Source organism: Mchenga conophoros, linkage group LG8 (assembly GCF_057382185.1).
Source record: "Mchenga conophoros isolate Kocher_MC1m ecotype Shallow Benthic linkage group LG8, M_conophoros_male_GT1.1, whole genome shotgun sequence".
NCBI classification, from domain to species: domain Eukaryota; kingdom Metazoa; phylum Chordata; class Actinopteri; order Cichliformes; family Cichlidae; genus Mchenga; species Mchenga conophoros.
This window is the reverse complement of record NC_140533.1, coordinates 3,915,695-3,925,780: the sequence shown is the minus strand read 5'-3', so window position 1 is coordinate 3,925,780 and position 10,086 is coordinate 3,915,695. Positions and strand designations below refer to the sequence as shown.

Sequence of the window (10,086 nt, the reverse complement as noted above, 5' to 3'; positions counted from 1 at the left end):
AAGTAGAAGTATAAAATAACACAAAATGGAAATAATAATGTAAAGTACGCCTATGGGAGGGCCACTGAAATGTACATAGTTGCTTCTCACTCCTCCAAATTATGTAAATTTTATTGTAGTTTTCATTATACCGTGAATAATGTCACTGCAGAGCAGCTCCACCTTCAGATGCAAAGAGAAATCAAGCGCAAACATGTAGTCATTTACACTGTAAATATAAAAAAGTAATATATATTAAAACTACTAAAGACAAAGCTGTAAGTGCTATTGGGTGGTAAGCACTGAGACAGTCAGTGGCTGATTAGTTTGGGTACAGGAACGACTGTTGCAGACTTCACACAGGTTGGGATGAGCGCTTGTGATGGCTGATCTGCACATGCTTGTTTGCACCTTCCCAGGAATCCAGTCAGGATCAGAGGCCTTCCTTGTGTTCACTGACCTGTGCCCCAGCCTCACTTGATGTTGCTGTAAGGTGACTGCCTGGGCTCTGGAGTCTGGGGAGACTGAGAGGCTGACACTGAGTGCTGTGTGAGTCCTCAAAGCCCCTGTAGCAAGTGGATGAGGTGATCTTCCACCTTCCTCTTTTATCCCGCTCTCCAGCTCAGCTCTAGCAGGATTGTACAGAGCTCTGCAACCTGATCTAACAGTCAGAGCCGCGGTCTCTGAAGACAGTCCTGAGCTTCCCTGTCATCCAGGTTTTCTGGCAGCGGTATTATTAGCACAGTACTTGATACAGAACCGACTCCGTGTGTTCAGCTGATGTTCAAATATGTCCCAAACAGTGTGTTCAAAACAGTCCGGTATTTATGAGAGGGCTTTCTGAAGTCAGGCTTGATAGTCTTCAATAGTCTTCAGTTGTGGCTTTGTTTTTGCTTTTTGTTTTTTTTGTTTTTTGTTTTTTGTTTTTTGGGGGGGGGGGGGGGGGTTGTCTCCTGAGAGGGGTGTGCAAGCAGGAGTGAAGAAAGACGTGGTCTGACTGGTCTTACTGGGGGAGGGGTATGGCTTTATATGAATGCTTGATATTTGAATTACACACTTAGTTCCTCCTACGCTGGGCGGCGCATCGGGCAGCTAGTGATATTTGAATAAACATGATCAAATGTAATTTTCTGCCCTAATCAGGCAGTACACATGTAAATGAATCCAAGAAGTACTGAGCTGAGGGTTGTCTGATGCCATCAGGGTGAAGCTGCAGTCTGTTTCGCAGGAATTCATGCTAACCTGGGATCAGGTGGAATGCAGACAGCAGCGACAATCACCACCGTTCGCTCTACTGGAAGAAAAAATGGCGGTATTTAGCTGAGAGAAACTGTAGGGCCTGTCTAAGATCATGCTGTTATTTGATCGGTCATTATGCACATACATTAGAGTCATTGTTTCTGTTCCCTGAAGCTCTGATTTTCATGTTATTTTGACATATTTGTGTTCTCCTCCACTGGTTTGCTTCATTGCAGTACAACAATAAAATAATATTGCTGTAACATCCTTGATTTCCTTAATTTATCATATGTAAAAATCATAAACCTCATGCGAATTTGCTAGTTTCTTTCTTACAGCAGCACTTCTCTGGGGTCTACGCTGCATTAGCCTTTACCAATAATGTTATTTGACCAAAAAAGCAAGACTTGGCTAATTAAAGAAAACTTTCAAGAGATTGTTTTTAAATACACACAATGTAAAAAAAAAGAAATGCACCAACACCAATGGATGAATAAACGTAGGAGAAATATAAACAAATTCCAACAGTGTGACATGGTTCGCAGAGCTCTCTCTGGTATAAAGTCCATGTTATCTGCACTAAATGAGCTAGAACATGCAAACTCCCCCCGGAGCGGTCATCTAAATATTTCATCATCAACTTCATACATTTGTTTATTTGTAGACTAATTTCCCTTCATGCAATCCTGAGGCCCAGCTGGGTGTGTGTGCACCATCTGGGTGGACTGTGAAGTGGTTATGGGTGGTGTGGGTGCGTATGTGTGTGCGTATATGAGACAGTGTGCATTGTGGAAGATAAATATCCTGACTGTGTAAAAAGGGAGTGCCGATGGTGGGACAGAAGAAGAGGACTGAGATAACAAAATGCCACTTTTAGAAGCCAGAGCAGTGTAAGACTCACCATCCGGCGCCCTCTGCAAAAGCTAACTGTCCTGAAACATGCGTGTCTTACACGGGACCTGTCCCCGTGCTTAGATAACACATTTGCTTGCCGGGACACCAGAATGGGACTAAGAGGGCTTTATCACAGAAGATGAAGCGTTAAACCATGTGTTTACAGCATGCTCATCTGTCTAGTATAAATTCCAGCAATTAATGTCACTCTCACAAAACCACCAAAGACAAAGACAAATAACTAAACACAGCGTAGCACCACCCCACAGGCATCCATTCATTTACAGCCTGGGAGTTAATTGGACAGTATGTCGACCTGGAATGCGTCTTCCACGTAATGCTTTTCCAACATTTACCAAAGGACTTCCAGCTCCTGTTTGCTCAGCTCTGTGTATTTGTCTGTGTTAATGAATAAATGAGCCTAACCTCTGACCTCATGTGAGCTATCTCAAACTAATTTAAAGAGAGGCGATGCCATGCTTCACAAAGTCAGGTCTCAAGGGGAAGACATGAGAACAAAGCGTGACCCAGGCCAAAGGGGGACGAGGGTGATGACAGGGAGGCTTCTTGGACCTTTAGTAAAATAATCAGCTGTGATATCAGCTTATGTGGAGGGAGTGTGAAAATGAAAGTACACCAATTTTTCCAATTTTAAATCAAAACAAGCCCAGATCATCACCCCTCCGCCACTGTGTTTAACAGTTGGCATAAGGTGTTTGTACTGATATGCTGTGTTTGGTTTTCACTAAACGTGCCAGTGTGCATTATGGTCAAACATCTCCACTTTGGTCTCATCTGTTAAAAGGAAATTGTTCTAGAAGACTTGTGGTTTGTTCAACTCTGCAAACCAGGAAAAAATGACTATTCTCTGTCCTTTATAGAAAAAAGAAGCTTTCTCCCGGAAATCCTTCCAAACAAGCCATATTTGTTCAATCTTTTTCTAATTTAACTGTAAAGAACTTTAACATTTATCATGCAAACTGAGGACAGTAGAGTGTATGTAGCTCTGTGGTTTTTTCCAGTTTCTCTGACCAAGAGGTGAATTTGTCGGCACGTCCACAGCCTGAATGCTCATGACCAGCAAACTGCAGTAGAGGTGCTCACACTGCTGATGAGTTAGTGAAGTGCAATTAATTAGCAGCCACCTACCCTCTTAATTCCTGTGGAAAGCAGGTAACTCATGAGGGTGTATTCAGTTTTTCACATTGATTTTGCATTTCAGTTGTTTACCTGTGTGTGACAGCTGGTATTGAAGGAAAACAGAGGAGGTGCCTTAATTAGAAGTTTTGTGCATATATTCAAGCAACTACAGGGGGTTACAGATGTGTTTTGTGAGTCGGGATCAGGTGTGCAGGTGGAGGAACACTAACCTGTGCACCTTTGGAAGTGAAGGTGCCAAGGGCGTAGATTGATTTACCAGAGCAGCAGTGATCCACTAGCTGTTCCAGGCATGGGGTATTGTTTTGATTTGTTGGGTTTTTTTGAGTGGTCCATCCTGGCAAGTGAGCCTGTATGGACAATGGTTGCTTCCTTTGGGATGGACCGGGCATTTTTTTTTTTGTTCTTTTTGTCTTTTTTGTTTGTCTGTCCATTTCTTGAATATATGCTTGCTTCCTTGTTACAAATCCTATTGATTTTATTCAGCCTGGTCTCTGTTTTTCATGGGCTACAGTAAAACTAATTAGGTGTGGAACTCATTAATGGTGTCTGATCACTTAGTGTGCTTTTGATTGGTTGCAGTGAAATGGTCATTGGTCTGTTGTTGAGATTGGGGAGCGACTGACTGCGAAAAAAAGATTTGTTTTCCTTAATTTTCATTGAAAAAAGTTTTTTGTTATTGCTAGTAACCTGCTGTGGGTTTAACATGAGGTTGTATATACCCAATTTTAAGACCTGCTAAGGACCAGATTCTTTTTTATGATATGTATGTTCTTTTTCCCCATTTGTGTCTGAGTATTAAAACAACCCATTATGCCAAAATCAACATGTCACTGGATAGGTGTAGTCTAAGTGCAGTCAGATCATGGACAATATGTGCAGGAAAGTCTAGGTAACACGATATCATGATGTCCAAATTTTATCAGAGATCAGATTTGTCAACCTTATGGTGCTACAAAATATTTGGGAGAACTCAGAAGCTAAAAGAACAATTCATGCAAAAGTACTTAGTAATTATATAAATCAGGGGATAATGTACAACAGTGTGGTAGATAATCCCAGCACCTTGATTAATGTCTGTACAAAATGCTATGACAGTCCATCTAATAGATTATAGATTCTTCACTCGCCATTTAAAACTCTGACCTGCTGGTGGCGCAACAGAAAGCATCCCTGAGGATTAGCTGTAGTGCTTAGAGGAACTATTCTCATAGGATAGGAACTGAGCGATTTCAGCCTGGATCGAAGCGGTAGATATGCTGATGGTATATCCATTAAATACATAAGCACATTTAATGTTTCAAAAAAAGGCAGTTTTATTGCAGTTTTAAACGTTTCCCAACTCTCAAAAACGCCGCATTAAAAAGCAATTTACACATGTGTGACTGACACAGGTGAGTATGTCGTGGACGTAACTGTAACAGAAAAGGAAAGCTCACAGAAAGAAAAAAAATGGCATACGCATGTTGCACATTCACTATTTCTCTCCTGCTCAAACTATTCTATCAAGCTAGGTTTGTAGAAAAAGACAAGGACAACACTCATTCTGCATAGTCACAATAAACTCTGCGTTTGTATGCAACAGATTTCTGTTTTTTTTAAATGTTCACACTGTGGCATCTCCACAATCCTCTGTAGCCTGTGTGTCTAACCTAGCGTATGATTGAATAAGGTCTAAACTGTCATTGATTTTAATATCATAAAGTAGCTTCTGTTATTTATTTTTTTAAATAATCTTCATCATAAACCATCTGACTCGCCACATTAAAAGCTTCTGTTCTAAAATCTTTTCATGCTCCTGTAACAGTATATAATAGGGCTGTTTCTCCATAAGGATATAGCAGCTCACCCATCTTGTGAGTGTTATTCAACAGGCAGAGTAAGATAGGCTGACAGATCGATAAGACACAGACAAAAGGACAGCGACACACAAGAACGACCCTACAGCGAGCTTTGATGAAGGTGACCGGTTCAGATGGGTGACTGTAAGTGAAGGAGGGTCAGACTTAAACCAGCTGCTTTACAGTGCAGGAGGCTTAATGATGTCACGACAATGAAAGGCAATGACGCTGTAGGAGGCCATGAGGCAGTGCGGCAGCTTGCTCCTGTATCTTGGCTGCACAGGCCCAGAGAGCGTGCAGGCTGCTCTTCCACAACAGGTGTAAGCTGAGAGAGTGCTGGGTTTTAAAAGTAAAGGGACTCAAGTCTGTCAAGCATCTGTCCGCCCACCGAGAACAGTCGTTTTATTTTCACGCCGGAGCGTCTTAATGTTTCTTGGCAGTGTTTCTTTGGTGCCCCCTAGCTGGGAGAGAGGGCAGGACTGTTCTCTGTGCTGATGTTGACCAGGCACTCGCTGGACTTCAGGCTAGTCAGAGATTTGCAGCTTGGGAAGGACGCCAAGGACCCACACAGGCCCATCATGGAGGGGGTGTAGTCCTTTTCTGGGAGGGTGGGACAAACATATAACGGGAGGGTCAGTTTAACTGTACACACATGTTTCATCGCTTGTGTGTCTGAGTTGTCACCTGTGCACCAGGCCCTCCCATTCTGTTTCCCATGAGTCCTCTGAGAGTCAGAATCCAGGCTGACCTCCACTGACAGCAGCTCTGTGCTTGGAAAACTCCTCCTGAAAGAGAAAACAAGGCAAATATTTATATATGGCTCAAACCAGGTTCAAATTTTGAATTAAAAAATTAAAATGTTTTCTATACAGGTTTACATGGACATAACTACGCCATTTGATTTTTGCTTGTGATTTACACAAACTGCTAAGTGCTGTCTGATCTTTGATTGAACAATATTATACACCCACCAGCCACTTCATTAGGTGCACTGCTAATCAACACAATTATTTTATAAACCAGTCAAATGGCAGCAAGTGAGTGCAATTAAGCATGTACACATGATGAAAACAATGTGCTGAAGTTCAAACTGAGAATAAGAATGAGAAAGAAAGGTGATTTAAATTACTTTGAACGTCTCCAAAGGTCGATTCTGTTCATCTGGACGTAGCGTTTTCAGTGGGAGAAACGTTTCGTCACTCATAAAAGTGACTTCTTCAGTCTCAGCTGACTGCAGGTTTCCCCAATCTTATAAAGAGTACATTTTCATAATGACTGAAACCAGCCCACTAAGGGAACAATGGGCTGGGAGGTCAAACTTTGAACGTGGCACACCTGATGCCAGAGTATTTCATAAACTGCTGATCTGCTGGGATTTTCCCACACAACTGATGATATATACCACAATATAGTGCATTTTCTGTAAATTTAGTGAATAGTTTATATAATCTGTCCACCAAGAGTACTATTTATTTTTCACATTTAAATCAAATAATTAAAAATGAAATAAATATGGGCTGTACGCAGTATTATCCAATAGCGATACTAACTAGATGACCTCAGAGTCACGCAAGAGCTTCCTGAGGCCACCGGGTATCACTGCTGTTCCTGTATGGAAACCAGCATGTCTGCAAACATCTACTGCAGAGTGTCCAGTCTCGGAGGAAGCGCACCGTTAAGCGCATACAGGAATGTTGTTCGGCTCGTCCACGTATCTGTTGTTGCAGCTACAGAAGTAGCTGCCTGTTTAGGAATGAGCTCCTCGATTTGTTTTGGTTAGTCCTTCTGTGTTGCCATGGTGACTATTGCAAACCGTCAATTAAAACAAATAAACGATAGCCTATAACATGGAACGATAGACGTTTGAATATCGTCCTCTGATGTATTTCCTCATCTGTAGAGTTTAGGAGAATGGTCTGAAAAAGTGAACAACGTGTCTAACCTTGAAGCAGATGGACTTTTTGATTCCATGCTGTGAAGAACTGAAGCAGTTCTGAAGACAAAAGGGAGTCCCAGCCAGTATTAGCAAGGTGTAACTTAAAAATGCGACTGGCTGGTGTATATTATTGTTATTACAGAGTTTGTGCATATTGTCAAATTGCAACAACGAGACAAAGTAACCATGCTGCCTGTAGCAAACCTGCGAAACAGCTTCAAGTCCTCTTGGCTGTCGAACGGCTCGAGCGTTGGCCACTGGTTGACGAGTGGGGATTGAGAGGTTTTTCGCCAAGTGGTTGGAGTCACACGGAATCAAGCTTGTCCTGAGACATGTGAGGGTAAAACATAAGTCCCAACAATAGAACCACTGAAAAGCAAACACAGTCCACGGTACTCTGCAGTGAAGAGTGTTCATCAGTTAAGCTGGCATTGTGTTAAAGCTATTTGCTTAAACATGCTAGCCATCTGTGTGTTTCACTCACAGTTGCTCCTGAAGCTCCAAGACAATGGCCTCTAGTTCCCTTTTCTCCTGTTGGCTCTGGGTCTGCAGCTCCTCCAGCCGGGCCTTTAGCCTCTTGTTCTCCATCTCTGTGTTCTTCAGCTGTGACTCACGCAGACGCACAAGCTCCTCCAGGTAACCCTGACAACACACATTCAGACTGAGCCAAAATTTAAAAAACACATTCACCCTCGGATACTCATATTAGACATCAACCATCTGTGAACGGTCATAGTAATGTAGAAACGATTCCGCAGTATAATCTTTGTTATTAACTGACAGATTAATAGAGTCATGAAACGATGAATGTATTTATCTGCATTTATTAACCTTAGATTTAGATCAAGCAACAGCGACAGAAACACATCATGTTTGTCCGCCCACCTTTTGTGCATTGACAATCTTGAACCTCTGCTCCATCTTGCGACACTTTGTGCTCCAGCTCTCCTCGTCTGTGACCAGGGGGATGTAAGGATGTTCAGGGACGCTGTCGTCACTCGCGCTGCTGTCAACACTCTGCCGATCATCGTCATCGCTCAGGTAATCATAGCTGTGACACGAGCAGCCAGTATCAGTATCTTATTGACTTTGAATGGGCTTTGCAATGGTGTTTCTGTAACTTTCAAAGTGTTTCTGAAATACATGAAGGTTGGTGTACCTTTGTGTAAATTTCAAGTATGGAGTATAGTCAATCACTGCAGGAGATTTCCCATCCAGGGCCTCCCCTTTTAAACAGAAGCTGAGGGAGACAAACCAATCAGAAATTAGAAACTTTATACATGCATAAGGATTTTAAAAGTATCAGTCTGATATCTAAAATCAGGACGCCCCACCTAAAGTCTATAGCTCCAAGACCTATTAGCATCCCTGTTAGCACTGTAGCTTCTTCTCTTAACATGATGGCTCCCTCTGCATAGAACCTCCTAAAGCACAAAGACAAGTGCAGTTAGGTGGGAACATGTTTGTACGAGGATCAAGTGATTTTTATTATATAGAGAGGTGCTAACTTGGTTGTCCTGCTGTCCCTCAGAGCAGTGGCGATGTATTCAGATAGCCTCTTCTCCATCAGAGCTACTCTCATCCAGGCTCGGACCTGAAAGGAACACCAAAGCTAAAGAAATTAGTCTGGAGAGTCACAAAAATGACTTCTAAATTAGTCCCAATAAATCTACATATTCTTATTTATTTGTAATTTTTTTGTCATCGTATGATGGTCTTGCCTTGGCTCGTGAGGTGCTGATGTTTTCCATGCTCTCAATGCTGCTAATGCAGCTGTTGGGGACTTTAGCACAAGCCAGGCGGATGTAGTCCCAGTAACTCCTCTGACCATCGAACCAGCTACTAGAGCCTGACACAACAAGCATGTGAAGTGCGTTAGTTTTAGTAAGCACTGAAAAACACGTTGTTACACTACACATATATTACTGCGAATAATAAAACATGGTTCTGCTTGCCGAAGCTGCTAAACAGGACAGAAAAGTTTCAGTAAACACTGTAAGAGCCTTGATTCAACAGGACGTTAAGTCCCAGTATGTTATCTCCTCAGTTTAGTACCTTTGAAACGGTGGGCTGAGGATGTGTTCAAGGATGGCGGCGAAATTGACAAACTCTTCTGATGAATCATCGATGGGCTCGGCCGTGTATTTCTCCAGCAGGGTCTTAACTGAAAACCTGTGTGTGGTGGAGAGGAGCGAGGAGAGCACTTATTCGAGCACTTATTCAAGCATAGAGGGAAAAGATTAGTCAGGAAAAACGCTGATGGGTTACCGCTGTCTTCGTTTCAGTTTACAGTAGGCAGAACATGTCGTACATCAAACTATTGCTAACATTTGTGAATCACACTTGATAAACCACACAAGTCTGTTTAAGGATGCAGTCGCGAAAGAACACAGTGTTCTGCCACTGTGATACATTTAGTTAGCTCTTAGGTTTAACCCTAAAAAACAGACTGAACATTTTTAATGAGTACAATTAGAATGACTATTCATTTTCTTACATGATTTCTAATATCATAAAAACACAAATTACAGGAATATGCACAGATTTAAAGAATGTACATGAGCAGATTATGTACAGTATTGCGCTCTACGTTTATTTTTCTGTGTTCAAAAATTTGTGATGGCTGTTCCAGATGACACGGGATGGATCCTTGGATCAGTGTAGAGAAAACAGGAGATGATAAGACTGTGGAATCGCTCTATCTTCTGCCAAATTGCTTGCTTAATTTGGCAGAATATAGAGTAAATAGTAAGCACTGAAAAATCACACAATTCTCCCCAGACTACAGAGCTCTGTGCTGTTTTTATAGGAAGCTGAACTCTTGTCTCTGTATGATAACAATTTAATGTGTAAGAAAGTTACTTTCTATATTTGAAGAAAAATGGTTAAATATATATGTTGTTATGTGAATTTTTGGATCCGGTGTCATAAATGTGATGTACTTGTGTGATCAGTGAATGGTAAAATGGCAACAATGGGAACATTTTAAGACTCTGATCTCGGTGTCAGACTGACCTTACTGACAAAATACTCCACGTT

The 10,086-nt window shown here is 41.8% G+C and overlaps 1 pseudogene; it reads right to left on the bottom strand.

Moving 5' to 3' along the window:
* Positions 1 to 5,215: 5,215 nt before the first annotated feature.
* LOC146567933 (RUN domain-containing protein 3A-like) lies at positions 5,216 to 9,351 on the bottom strand (annotated as a pseudogene).
* Positions 9,352 to 10,086: the final 735 nt, after the last annotated feature.